Source organism: Schistocerca serialis, chromosome 6 (genome assembly GCF_023864345.2).
Source record: "Schistocerca serialis cubense isolate TAMUIC-IGC-003099 chromosome 6, iqSchSeri2.2, whole genome shotgun sequence".
NCBI classification, from domain to species: domain Eukaryota; kingdom Metazoa; phylum Arthropoda; class Insecta; order Orthoptera; family Acrididae; genus Schistocerca; species Schistocerca serialis.
The window spans coordinates 749,309,727-749,324,706 of record NC_064643.1 but is presented as its reverse complement, the minus strand read 5'-3'; positions in this window follow the sequence as shown (position 1 = coordinate 749,324,706).

Genomic DNA, 14,980 nt, shown 5'->3' with positions numbered 1-14,980 from the left:
CGAGAGTGGCACAACAAAGCTGCACACACCAGGAAAGAAGCGACCGAGAAATAAGCAGGTGACAGCTTTGGACGATTTTCAGAAAGACGCTATTCGTCGTCATATATACAGCTATTATAAGAGAAGGGAACATCCCACTCTATCTAAATTACAGATGTCGCTTCAGAAAGACGATCTTTTTAAAGGGAGCAAATTTTCATTGCGTACAGTGTTGAAAGACATAGGCTTCAGCTATTCACTGTTTAACGGACGCAAAATATCAATGGAAAGGACAGATGTAGTTGCATGGCGGTGCAGATTTCTGCGCAGGACCATGGGTGTGGAATTCGAAAGTATAGTGTGGTTAGATGAAACTTGGGTCAATGCCAGCCATTCTTTACCTAGAGGCTGGAATGGTGGAACGCCCGAGGGGACAATGGCAGTGCCTGTTGGCAAAGCAGGGCGTATTATTGTCTTACATGCAGGAACATCGAAAGGTTTTGTGCCAAACTGCTTGAAAATGTTTCGGTCAAAAAAGACGGGAGATTACCATGAAGAAATGAATAGTGTAGTATTTCAAGAATGGTTCGAGACATCGCTTATGACGAATCTGACAAGTCCATCAGTGATTGTTATGGACAATGCGCCTTATCATTCCGTTGTTCACGATAAGACACCAACCTTGGCAACAAAAAAAGACGATATCATTCAGTGGTTGAAACGGCGAAAAGTAGATTTCAGAGAAGATTTAAGGAAGGCGGAACTGCTCGAAATTGTGGCACAGAAGAAACCCCAATTTCCAACATATGTAATTGACGAGATTGCTAAAAGGCACGGGCATGAAATCGTTCGGCTTCCTCCACACCACTGTCACTTCAATGCAATTGAAGGAGTGTGGGCGCAGATAAAAAATTACATTGCTGCAAACAATAAAAAATTCTCGATCTCTGAAATGGAAACTCTCCTTCCAGGAGCTATCAATAAAGTGACAAGCGAGACGTGGGCTAAAATTGTAAACAGCACTGCAAGTGCCATCAGAGAGGCGGCCAAAACCGAAGGGGTTGTGGAAGAATGCATCGAAAATTTAATTATACATCTGGGAGAGAGCAGTGATAGTTCGAGTAGAGCTGAGGAAGACAATGTCAAATCAGATTCTGACAGTGATGTGAGTGGTGTTTTTCCATTACAGTAACTACAACGTATTCAGGAATGTAAGGAGGGAGTTTGCTATCGATCTACAACCAGATCATTATATTGTGAGTACTTTCTTCAGATTATAACTCTTAATACACTGACCAATTATTCCGTAGCTTGTAGTAGAACAAATTAATAATGCTAATACTTAACAATGGAAACCAAAACTGCTAATGTTCAACAACTTGCGAAAATGGTTTTCATTTCAGTTGTGAAGTTTAACAAATAACTTTATTATGTTTCAGCATCTTAGATACTTGTACTAAATAGCTCTTATCAGTTTTCGAGTTAATATATTTCAGGCATCAACTTTAAATAAATTCACGCGTACCAATACGATTTGTATTTTGTCTCGCTTTTATTTCTGCTGCTAGAGAATGCGTGTAGCAGACGGGGCGCCGCGTGCTGTGAGCCACGTTCGGCAACAGCGCCGTCTGCCCGCCGGAACTGTCACTACCAATCACTCGTCTCACGGACTATAGCGACTGTTATGATTCTGGCGGAAACCGTTACTGTGGAGCCACGAACTAGCCGCCTAATTAATATGCGTCGACCACCACTTAAATGCAGCACAGGGACGGAACCGTAGATCGAATAATTCCACGCCAAGTATGTCCTCATAGGATTCTTAGTTGGCGTTGAAGACAGTTGATCTGGTTGTCAGCGGCTACAAGACCACACCTCCAACAGTCGATGCTACTGCAAATAGACCAGACCGTTTGAACCACTCTCCTCCGCTCCAACAAGACGTCCCAAATAGCGTCACACACTCCGTGCCCCGCGTGTTGTGTGACCACGACGTCTTGTATCGAACCCAGGAGCCTTGGAAGCCAGGAGGCGACGCGCTCACACAGCACCGCTTCAGTTCACAACAGCCACTCAGGCCATCCTACCTCGCCTCGCGCTGTACTCTCAAAATCCACCTTTTCCAGCACACGTGCGCCCTCTCGCTGACCCATTCCGCACACCAGAATATTTGCCTCAGAGACGTGCTACGATTTACCCATAGGTCATGGCACGGCTCTCTAATAATATTGTAATTATTCCAGTTTTAACCCTTTCACTGCTCCAGACGTAAATATACGCCAATCGTTTCAGTGCTCCAGACGTATATATACTGTTTGGTATAAAAAATACTTAGAGCGGTTCCCTGCTACAGTCGCACAGTTACGTATAACGCCGACAATCGGGCCAGCGAGTCGGAGGTAATTGTTGCGCAAGTATGCAGTTTAATTGTTGGAATACTAGGAAATACCTGAACGACTATTGAATGCTGATTTCTCTTACTGCTGAGTTCATTCGTATCGCTATATTACCCTCTTTGTGTGCGGCCGTTTCCGCGTTACCGAATAAAATGACGCGACGTTACCGTCCGTTTACAGACGATGAGCTGCTGAGTATTCTAAACCAAAGTGACGACGAGGACATCATCACGCCCAATCCAGCTGATTATGGGTGGACAGATAATGACGGCGACGAGCCGGTAGGTAAATCTGTCACCACAAATATAAAAAATATTTGTGAAATACAATGATCGCGGAATTTTGATTCCTCTATTTTTTTGCTATAGTTTTCACTGCTTCTGGTTCAGAAACAGCATTTTCTTTGAATCTCACGGATATAACCTGCTAAAGTTACCATCATGCAAATATTTTTTGGATTACACACCATTCTGCAGATTTTTTCCTTTATTATTCTGGCCTTTAAGTAATAGTAATTTCTGTAAAGCCTAAGAGATGGCTGTGTTTTACTTAATCTGCCTGACTACTGTGTAGTTTCAAAAAGATATTAAGCTCTCTCTCTTCGTATTTTTTATGTTAACTGTAGTTTTTTTTCAATTATTGCTGTTGTAATGTTTCAAATGGGCATGTGTCACTGTCTGCACCTGATAGGCGGCGCACCTTGTACAGTTTTCGTGGCAGTAATGTAAGCCACTAGGCTGATCAGTCTGATGCTGTTCCATCCCCCCCCCCCTCCCACTCTTTTATAAGGCCCTCCAAATCCTAGAACACCACACGCTCCGCCTTGCCTTCCGTATCCTATCCACCTTCCTTCCTCCACACGATTCCTGTATGACCTCATCCCCTTCCCCCGTCTCCTCCTTTTCCACCAGCGTCTCCGCATCCTTTACACTGTCCGCAGTCTTGATCTCTCCCACCCCCGGGTTTTCTCCTTCCTCTCCCCCCCCCCCCCCCACCTGTTGCTGCACCTCTATCACTGTATCACTCCCTCTCTCCACCTCCACATACTTCATCTCCTTCTTCAGGGCAATTTGCAGCACCTACCCCTCCCGAATGTTGAACTTCACTGTGACATCTACCCTTCATACCAACTGTAGACTGGCCTTGTGCCCCCCTCCACAGGACCCCCCTTTTCCTCTCCCCTCCTTCTCGTAGAGTGGATCTTCCTCCTTTCCCCCCCCCCCCCCCCCCCCCGCAATTGAGTCCCTGTACCCCCTCCTCAGCTGTTTTTCATCACCTGTCCCTTCCCTCCCCAGGCCCCCTTCGGCTCGCCCCCCACTTCCTCCTCCTTTCTCTCCCCTCTTTCCCGTCTCCTTTTCCCTTCTTCCTCGTTCCCCACCCCTGGCAGATCCTCCCAGGCTTTTAGTCATCACCAAGTGCACTGCTTTAGTGTTGTGTCCGGTACTGTTCTACAGTGTCATCAGTGATGTGGTTTTAATTGTGTGCTCGTCGTGTATAAAGAGATTGTCACATGCTACACCGTCCATCATGTGGCTGTTTTAATCGTTTGGCGGCTTTTTAGGCTCCAGCCCTACTTTGCCTGGTGCCTTTTAATCCCTGCAGTGTGTGATTTTTGTGTGTACAATACTTTTTTAGATTTTTACCTCAGGTTTACAGTCGCCGCTTTTTGTATGCTTTCTTCTCTTATGATCCACCTTTTTTGTTTCTACGTTCCGCCATGTTTTCTTCTCTGTATTGTTTTAAATGTCTTCCTGTCTACTTGCATTGTCTTTCGCCTGAAGAGCAGCGCCTGTGACGCTGCCATCCCGCCCTAGATGGGGAATTGGAAATACAATAAAGAAAATAAAAAAAAATTGATCTCGTTTCCGGCTGAGCACACGTTGGAAAGGCTAGAACGTTTTATTTCACTTTTGACTTGAGCATAGCTTCTCTAAATTCCGACCATTGCTTTGTAGCAATGTAATTTCACGTAAGTAACATTTGTACATCATGAAAATTGTTGTCTTGGTTAATGTGTTTTTTGTCATACTTAATTTTACGTTTATTATTTTATAGAATTTATCAAAATTTCATCCTTATGAAGATACCCGTAGTAGGTGTCGAAACCTAGGTCACTGTACCTACCAGTTATGTGCAAACGGCCGTCTATATGATCCTATGCTGAAATTTCAATTATTATTAATATTGTTATTCATAAATGTATATTCATTCATAATTATGGCTTTTTTATTGTTCCAGCAGCGTATCGTGCCCCTGATCCTGTAGAAGCACAGCTGTTGTTGGAAGACACTCACATACTATTGGCCGCACTGCCTCGGCCACAGCATCCCAACGATGGTCTTCCTCATTTACTGGACCTGGTGTTGTCTGACTGCACTACATTGACGCTACAACTATAGCAGCAGTAGCCACCACCATTGAAACTACCTCAGCTCTCGGAGCTGCAGGCAAGCCTCTCAAAAGCACTACTGTCCGCCATCACTTATAACGTGACAGTGAGTGGATCAAAAAATGGTACTGTGGATCTATCACCGGATTATGACTTTGCCATGGTGGCTGAAGTTGAAAACGCCTATCGCGTCGGTATTCTTGGCACAAGGTGGGAATATGTATGTAATGTGATGGCATGACTGAAGAATAAGATGACAGACCAGTACGATACATCCCACTGCATGACCATTAAGTCTCATATGAACGGTGAGGCAGTGCTAGAATTATCTTCTTATTGAACACGACTATATATTTAAAACATTCAAGTGTTATGAATTTAGAAGATCTGTACTTTGCATTATCAGTCGGCACAAAAGATTATGCCACTGATGCTCCTACGTAAGAGCAGCTTGATTGATTTTAACAGGAGAGCTAAAACAGGTTAGGTCTAACCCGCCACTACCCGCACCGAAACTAGGTTTATTGTGTGGTATCGCGCCCTGTATACCTAGTAAAGCCAACCAGTGCCCTTAAATAGTGAAAGGAGTCCCTCTACCAGTTTTTTGTTAGACACAATTTCTTCAGGTCTAGGTGTCCCGAAGATTCTGTATCTTTTGCTCTCCAATGCCATGTGTTCAAAGATTAGGTGTGATGCAGTTTCTTCACCCTCATCACAGATCCTACATTTAGGGTCTTCTTCCGTTATACCCATTGTGTGTAGGTGTTTTTTGAAGTTCCCATGGCCGGTCATCAGTCCAGTCATGAGTTTGATCTCTTTCCTGTTCAATCCCAGGATTACAGAGCTTATTTTAAAACATGGCATGGGCATCATTACCTTACCATGTTTTTGTTTATGGACCTTGGTCCAATATCCTACGTGCTGTTTCCTAAGGCAGTTCCGTAGTTCTAATTTGATCGTAGCCTTGGTGATTGTCACGACAGGTTCCGGTGCAATAAATGGAGTTGTTGCCCCCATCCTAGCCAATCTATCGGCTTGTTCATTGCCACAGATCCCTGAGTGGCCAGGGACCCACACTAGGTACACCATACTGCTTCCCCCTAGCTCCACCAGAGCGCAAGAGCGGCTTACTGTTAGTTTGTTGAGGGAGCAAAAATAGTGTAGCGATACCAAGTGGAGAGCTGTAACAGTTCCTGCATTCGTCCTGTACCAAAACGTGTAAGTGTAGAACCTGTCAAGCCTGTACAGGCTGAGTCCACTGAAGAAATTGGTATGTGCCTAACATAACACACCCAGTGTCCTGTCCAATTTCCTATATAAAATACATAGCTTCCTGCCGGGGACTAGCGCGCTCATGTATCGCTGCCACCGTCGCTACCACTGCCACCACATCCGATGCCACCACCGGCGTTACGTCCAACATCGCAGCCAGCTCCAACATCGCCATGATGCTGGTGCATCGAACTCTTGTGGATGGGTGTCCGGTACAGACATACACCGAGGTGACAAAAATCATGGGATAGCGATATGCACATATACAGATGGCGGTAGCGTCGCCTACGCAAGATATAAAAGGGCAGTGCATTGGCGGAACTGTCATTCATAGTCACGTGATTCATGTGAAAAGGTTTCCCACGTGATTATGGCCACACGACGGGAATTAACAAACTTTAAATGACAGTTAGTTGCAGAGGTACACTACTGGCCATTGAAATTGCTACACCACGAAGATGAAGTGCTACAGACGCGAAATTTAACCGACAGGAAGAAGATGCTGTGATATGCAAATGATCAGCTTTTCAGAGAATTCATACAAGGTTGTGTGCTGACATGAGGAAAGTTTCCAACCGATTTTTCATGCACAAACAGCAGTTGGCCGGTGTTGCCTGGTGAAACTTTGTTGTGATGCCTCGTGTAAGGAACAGAAATGCGCACCATCACGTTTCCGACTTTGATAAAGGTCGGGTTGTAGCCTATCGCTATTGCGGTTTATCGTATCGCGACATTGCTGCTCGCGTTGGTCGAGGTCCAATGACTGTTAGCAGAATATGGAATCGGTGGGTTCAGGATCGTAATGCGGAACGCCGTGCTGGATCCCAACGGCCTCGTATCACTAGCAGTCGAGATGACAGGCATCTTACCCCCATGGCTGTAACGGATCGTGCAGCCACGTCTCGATCCCTTTGCAATATAATGTTTGCAATATAACAACCATCTGCACGAACAGTTCGACGACGTTTGCAGCAGCGTGGACTGTTAACTCGGTAACCATGGCTGCGGCTACCCTTGACGCTGCATCACAGGCATGAGCACCTGTGATGGTGTCATCAACCACGAACCTGGGTGCACGAATGGCAAAACGTCATTTTTTCGGATGAATACTGTTTCTGTTTACAGCATCATGACGGTCGCATCCGTGTTTGGCGACATCGCGGTGAACGCACATTGGAAGCGTGTATTCGTCATCGCCATACTGGCGTATCACCCGGCTTGATGGTATGGGGTGCCATCGCTTATACGTTTCGGTCACCTCTTGTTCTCATTGACGGCACTTTGAACAGTGGACGTTACATTTCAGATGTGTTACGACCCGTGGCTCTACCCTTCATTTGATCCCTGCGAAACCCTACATTTCAGCAGGATAACGCACGACCACATGTTGCAGGTCCTGTACGGGCCTTTCTGGATACAGGAAATGTTCGACTGCTCCCCTGGCCAGCACATTCTCCAGATATCTCACCAATTGAAAACGTTAGTACGGCCAGAGGTGGTTGTTCTGGGTAGTGATTTCTCAGGATATAACCGAGGCCTGCTTCGATGACTTCCGATTCCAGCTGGTAAAAGGTGACGGTTGGGTTCGAATGTGGCGCCGACCCCACAAAGCCATGGACTCAGGTTGTCAACAAGGCACTGTGTAAGCTGGTGGTGGTTCCACAATTGAGTGGGCTGCAATTACATAGAACTGACTGGGTGTTCTGGTCCAACTGAACCGATCATTGAGTGGAAATGGTTACGTTCGGCTACTTGGAGACTATTTGCAGCCGTTCATCGATTTCACTTTCTCAAACAACGATGCAATTTTTATGGATGGCAATGCCGCATGTCACCGGGCTACATTTGCTCGCAATTGGTTTGAAGAACATTCTGATCAATCGAGCGAATGATTTCACCACCAATATCGCCCGACATGAGTCCCATCGAACATTTATGGGACATAATCGAAAGGTCAGTTCATGCACTAAATCCTGCGCTTGGAAACACTTTCGCAATTATGGACGGCTATAGAGGCAGGATGGCTCAGTATTTCTGCAGCGGACGTCAAATGTCTTGTCGAGTCCATGCCACGTTCAGCTACTATGCTACGCCGGACAAAAGGAGGTCTGCTTGATATCAGGAGATATCCCTTGACTTCTGTCACCTCAGCATACATTAAAAGCCACAGGTTCGCATCTTTTTGGGGCCCTGTAAGTTGCCGCAGATGGTGCACGCATCTTTGTAGCGAGTGGGCGGAACAACACACTGCTGCCTCATTGAAGTATGAAATAAGAGTTCGTGAAACGCTGTGGCGTAGTCGATAGCATCCTAAACATTACCATATACTTGCTAAGCCGCCATGTCTGTATTGATATTATCTTTTTTAAAAAATTACATTGAGTAGAAAAAATTATTTATTATTTTCCTTTTTACAGCCAATACAGTGAAGTTTAATAGGAGCAGGCCCATCAAACCTGCATTATATATCCACAACGTTATAGCAGTTTTTATACATAGACAAGAGCACATCATTTTTAAACACTCACAGCACCGAGCTAAATCTGTTTGAAATATCGCATAGCAAAGGTATAAGCTGTGTAGCAAACGAGTAATTGTTACAGCACTCATCACTAAGTTTCTTATAACCGTTCAAAAACACTTTACAAATATTTCTTGATATCAGTCATTCGAACATGTAATAGGCTATAGTAACACAATCATTGTCATCTTGGAAGCCACAGTCCTCCAGTTAGGTCTTTGTGATATATTTGCAAATATCCAGAATGTCTGGGTTGAGATGTTTTCTCAAATACGCCGAAGTTGTACGGTCACTGTTCTCCCTTAATAGCAGATAATGGCCGACGCATCAGTGGCCATCACTTGCAGTGTGTTCTGCTCTCACATGAATACACGGCGAGCGCCGACACTCCACAAATGATAATAATCTTGTTTATTCTGACGATGAACTGGAAGGAGAGGCCAGTGTTCGTTTTTTATACTGTTGCAAGCGTATTGTCATATCGCTGGCTTAGTTATGGAGTATCTTTGCGGGCAGCACGTTTGCAGAGTAGAGCAGGGAACACGGAACTGTTGTGTTGTGGGTAGCTCTGCATGTGAGAGGCATTGTTATTATGGATGTGCAGGTGTTACTACAAGTGCTATTACAGTAAGGTGATGAAATATGGAAGCGATTCAGAGGAAAGTGTGTAATGATATAATTAAAAATTAGCAGTGCCGCCGATAAAGTTGCGTGTCGCACAGCATCAGTCATTTGCGCCGTGTTCGATCTCTCAGAATGAACTATGTGAATCAGTAAAAATTAGTTACCATAAAAGAGTGCAATCAAGTGCCAGTGTCTTGTAGCGAACGTGAGAACGTGCAGGTCATCGCGTTTCCGCATCATCAACAATCAGCCCCGCCGCGACGGTTACCCGCACGCTCGTGCAATTGTAAACTGTGAACTGTAATATAATTTTATGAGCAGTGTTATATCATTACTACTGTCAAGGACGACTGGTACCAAAAGAAATCTGCATATGCGTGGCGAGCGTAAGATCTTTCGTTCGATCATTCGGCTTCCGCATCATCAACGATCATCCGCGCCGTGATCTGTTACGCGTACGCTCGTCCAAGTGATATTGTGGACAGATAATTATCTAGAATTTTGCATAAACACTTCAGACTTAGAGTGTAAACAGTGCAACCTGTGATTTTCGTATCGTCTCAGAATGTAGATGTTCATAGCAGATGTAGGACAGTGTTGTGTTTGACGTTGAGTGGCTCCCCTAACCTGCTTGCATATTTAGATCATAATTTCAGGCAGGTCGGTCAGCAGTGTGGAGCAGAACAATACGACTACAGCGGGATTATCAGGTACGTAGTGTGGACAGGGCGCACGGTCAAGAAGCAGCAAGCACTTATACCAATTAAGGGACACCGCCATTTGTACCCCCGGGCGTGTAACACTGTGATATTTTTTAAAGCTGCGTACTCACTTAAAAAAAAAAAGCGCTCCGTCTTCAGGCCACGAGTGGCCTACCAGGACAATACAGTGTTGAAAATAACTCAAGATAACACTGATTCTGCACCATGGGATTTATTAATCAATTTCAGGTAATTTTCGCCTGCTGAATACGAAAATAATAATATTTTTGAGACAAAGGCAATTCATTTATACTAGAAATTAAATTATCAAAAAAGAAGAGAATAATTGCTAAAACGTTTATTTTAAAGTTATCAGATGATTGCAGGCAAACAAAGTGCTATAAATGATACAAAGAATAATAAAATTAATCTTGACAACAAAAACACATCAATAAGATTCAAGAAAAACATTTTGTATGGGATTATCTTCAGTGTTTTTGGTTCAGACAGTCTCTCTGCAAGTTTCAGCAGTAGTCTGCCATCTGCCATCATATAGCGATCCCAGCAGCCTTGATATCTTTCCTCCACAATCTTGATATCCTGGTGGAAAGCGAAAAATGCAATTTGGACCTCATTAGCTTTTAGTTTTTAGAAATTCTAGAGCAGTTTGTCTAGTATATCCGAATATTCTTCAGATTTGTGATTACCTGAAAAGAATTTGATAGCTGATACAAAGCTTGTCCATGCTTCCAATTCAACTAGAGTCATGGGGTTTGTGAAAGCATCGTTGTTTATACGATTACGGATTTATGGCCCATCAAAAGTTCTTGCTTTTAACTTTTCTGTAATAATATCAAGAAATGATTAACAAATATATTTGAAGCAATCGCCACTCCTATCTAAAGCTTCAACAAACTGTTTTATAAGTCCAGGTTTAATATGTAGCGGCGGAAACATGATATTTTCCCGACTGACCAAGGGTTCATGAACGATGTTATCTTCTCCTACAGTCAGGTTCATTCTCGGCGGCCAGTCTTTCCTGCTCCGATGTTCATTTATCGCACGACTGTCCCACAGACAAAGAAAACAGGGATATTTAGTGTATGCACTTTGCTGACCCATTGAAAAATTCACAATTTTTAAATCTACACATATGACCACTGATGATGATGAAATGAAATTGTCTCTAAAACAAGTTAAAATTTTGATATTATTCCTTAACAGTAGTTGAATGAGCTATAGGGGTCGAAGTTAATTTATTTCTGTATGCAGCAACACAAATTTAAAACTTGTTTTAGAGCTTTTTAGGAAAAGCCGTCAGTCTTTTGGTTGGTATACTGGAATACACATTAAATTTAAAAGCCCAGAACTATCACTACAATATACAATATCATTCATCTTGTTAAAATATGGAAGAATGTCGCACTCTCTAGTTCGGCATGATGTTATTGATACGCCAGGCTGAAGGCAACGTTGTTCTTGTAGTCTTGTCGCAAGAAGCTCAGCTGATTTCTTAGATAAATTTAAATCTCTACTCAACTCGCTTAGCTCGACCTGATAATGCCTTGCAATGTAGGACTGTATTCTTCGCTTTACTCTGGTTGTCTAAACTTTAGGCATCATTACAGTAATCGTCTGATAAGCAAGTAAATACCAGTATTGGCAAATCTTCACTATGGAAGATTGGTGCTTTAGTGGATTGTACGTTTGGGTAAACCCAAGAGTGTTTTTTATATCGATTCATACCTTCTACATTCACTGCACAGAAGAAGCAATCATCGAGGTGGTTTCTTGGCACTGTCCATGTCATCGGTATCCCAAATGGAAGCCCTTTTCTTCCTCCATCACTCCAATATCGAAGTGACTCCACGTAATTTTTACATACAAACGTTGTATGGGGCCAAACATTTATCTTGTTGTCCAAGTTGTTTTCCAAAATATGCCTGATAGCTATGGTTTACAGAATTATTTATTTTCCGTCGTTGCTTTTCTTGACAATATTCACCACATATGTAGCAGAAATGGTCGGGGCCATTAACCCAAGACTTCCGTGAAGAACGCATACTTTCTGTAACAAAAACTCCCAAGCAGGACAGTTGCATGAAGTATCTGACACAGTATCGCATTGAGTAACGCAAGAAGCTTACCTGCACAAAATAAAAACGACTGAATGGCAAATAACAAAAGCACACCTGTGAGATGGCTAATAGTTATGGCGATCTCTGTGAGAAGCAGAGATAGTTAACATATTTGACAAATGCGCATGAGCTGCCATCTGTCTGATTCCTGTCATAGTTACCAAGACAAAGGCACTGGGCCATGTTGAGTCACGCCGCATAAAAAAAAAAAAAAAATTGTTCCCCTGTGTAATCTATGGTAATAGTCATTGTTGAGTAGTTCACCAAGTCGTGAGACAACTAGCAAAGGGTACAGCTGTCGAAGTGCATAGCAGGTGATGTGAAGAAGCAGCTGTATGTTGTGTAACTACATTGTTTAACGTTGGATACAGTCTAAACAACACTGACTGTAAATGCGTCAATGTCGGTATGACATCGGATCGAGAATTCCACTGGTGATTATGTTTGAAAATCTACCATTTTGTGATGCTAAAGAAATGTTATTCACGGATGAATGGTATCGACTACATGACACATCAGTGGAGATTTCAGCCTTGTTCATTCTCGGTAAGTAATGCTGGGAGATTATACGATCACAGCAGATGACTTCCCTGGAGCAACTAAAATATTTAACGACAGAGTGTGCATGCATCTGCAAGAAAAGACGTTTAAGAATCTAGTGAACACAAGTTAATCTATAAAGTAAGCTGTAGACTGTCGACCAAGGTGGGAATCACACCGATTTTACAAGACATTGTGGAGTAAACTGTTGGTGTTAGCTCACCTCTGATCCCATTGCAAGAAACCATCCCTCATCTCTGTGAGTCTTGTTGTACAGGTATTGAAGTAGAAATGTATGAGCCTGATGTACCAAATATAGGCACAGAACTGTGACCGCATTTGAGTCTATTGTTACATCCTACAATATCTCGGTGTATGTAAGTAAATGTTTAAGATTACATCTGCTTATGTGCTCTCTAAATTACGAGGTGCATTCAAGTTCTAAGGCCTCCAATTTTTTTTCTCCGGACTGGAAAGAGATAGAAACATGCGCATTGTTTTAAAATGAAGCCGCGTTCATTGTCAATAGGTCCCAGAGATGGCAGCACTGTACGGCAGATGGAATTTTACCGCCAGCGGTGAGAATGAGAACTGTTTTAAGTACTTAAAATGGTGACGTTTTCCTTACTTGAACAGCGTGCAATCATTCGTTTTCTAAATTTGCGTGGTGTGAAACCAATTGAAATCCATCGACAGTTGAAGGAGACATGTGGTGATGGAGTTATGGATGTGTCGAAAGTGCATTCGTGGGTGCGACAGTTTAATGAAGGCAGAACATCGTGTGACAACAAACCGAAACAACCTCGGGCTCGCACAAGCCGGTCTGACGACATGATGGAGAAAGTGGAGAGAATTGTTTTGGGGGATCGCCGAATGACTGTCGAACATATCGCCTCCAGAGTTGGCATTTCTGTGGGTTCTGTGCACACAATCTTGCACGACGACCTGAAAATGCGAAAAGTGTCATCCAGGTGGGTGCCACGAATGCTGACGGACGACCACACGGCTGCCCATGTGGCATGTTGCCAAGCAATGTTGACGCGCAACGACAGCACGAATGGGACTTTCTTTTCGTCAGTTGTGACAATGGATGAGACGTGGATGCCATTTTTCAATCCAGAAACAAAGCGCCAGTCAGCTCAATGGAAGCACACAGATTCACCGCCACCAAAAAAATTTCGGGTAACCGCCAGTGCTGAAAAAATGATGGTGTCCATGTTCTGGGACAGCGAGGGCGTAATCCTTACCCATTGCGTTCCAAAGGGCACTACGGTAACAGGTGCATCCTACGAAAATGTTTTGAAGAACAAATTCCTTCCTGCACTGCAACAAAAACGTCCAGGAAGGGCTGCGCGTGTGCTGTTTCACCAGGACAACGCACCCGCACATCGAGCTCCTAGTGACTTTTGGCTTTTTCCAACAATGAAAGACACTCTCCGTGGCCGCACATTCACCAGCTGTGCTGCTATTGCCTCAGCGATTTTCCAGTGGTCAAAACAGACTCCTAAAGAAGCTTTCGCCGCTGCCATGGAATCATGGCGTCAGCGTTGTGAAAAATGTGTACGTCTACAGGGCGATTACGTCGAGAAGTAACTCCAGTTTCATCGATTTCGGGTGAGTAGTTAATTAGAAAAAAAATCGGAGGCCTTAGAACTTGAATGCACCTCGTATCCTGTATGCGAGTGTGAGCACGTAGTCAACATCATGACGAAGTGGATGAAACATCCTCATTACAAACGTGCAGTAGTAACCGACTGGTCCTGCGTTGATGCTGGAAACCAAAAGAAAAAAAGAATCGATCACATACATGCTTGACATTGAGGTGTCAAGAGTCATGGGAGACCTCCTAATGTCATGTCGGGCCTCCATTTGCTCGGTGTAGTGCAGCAACTCGACTTGGCATGGACTCAACAAGTCGTTGGAAGTCTCCTACAGAAATATTGAACCATGCTGTCCCTGTAACCGCTAATATCTGCGAAAGTGTTACCAGTGTAGGATTTTGTGCATGAACTGACCTCTCGGTTATGTCCCGTAAATGTTCACTGGGGTTCATGTCGGGCTATCTTGGTGGACGAATCATTCTCTCGAATTGTCCAGAACGTTCTTCAAGCAAATCGCGAATAATTGTGGCCCAGTGACATGGTGCATTATCATCCATGTAAAAATTCCATGTTTGTTTGGGAACATGAAGTGCATGAATCGCTGCAGATGGTCAATGGTTGATTCGGCTGGACCAGAGGACCCAGTCCATTCCATGTTATCACAGCCCACACCATTATGGAGCCACCACCGGCTTGCACAGTACGTTGTTGACAACCTGGGTCCATGGCTTCGTGGGGTCTGCGCCACATTCGAACCATAGCGTCAGGTTTTACCAGCTGAAATCGGGACTGATCCAACCAGGCCACTGTTTTACATTA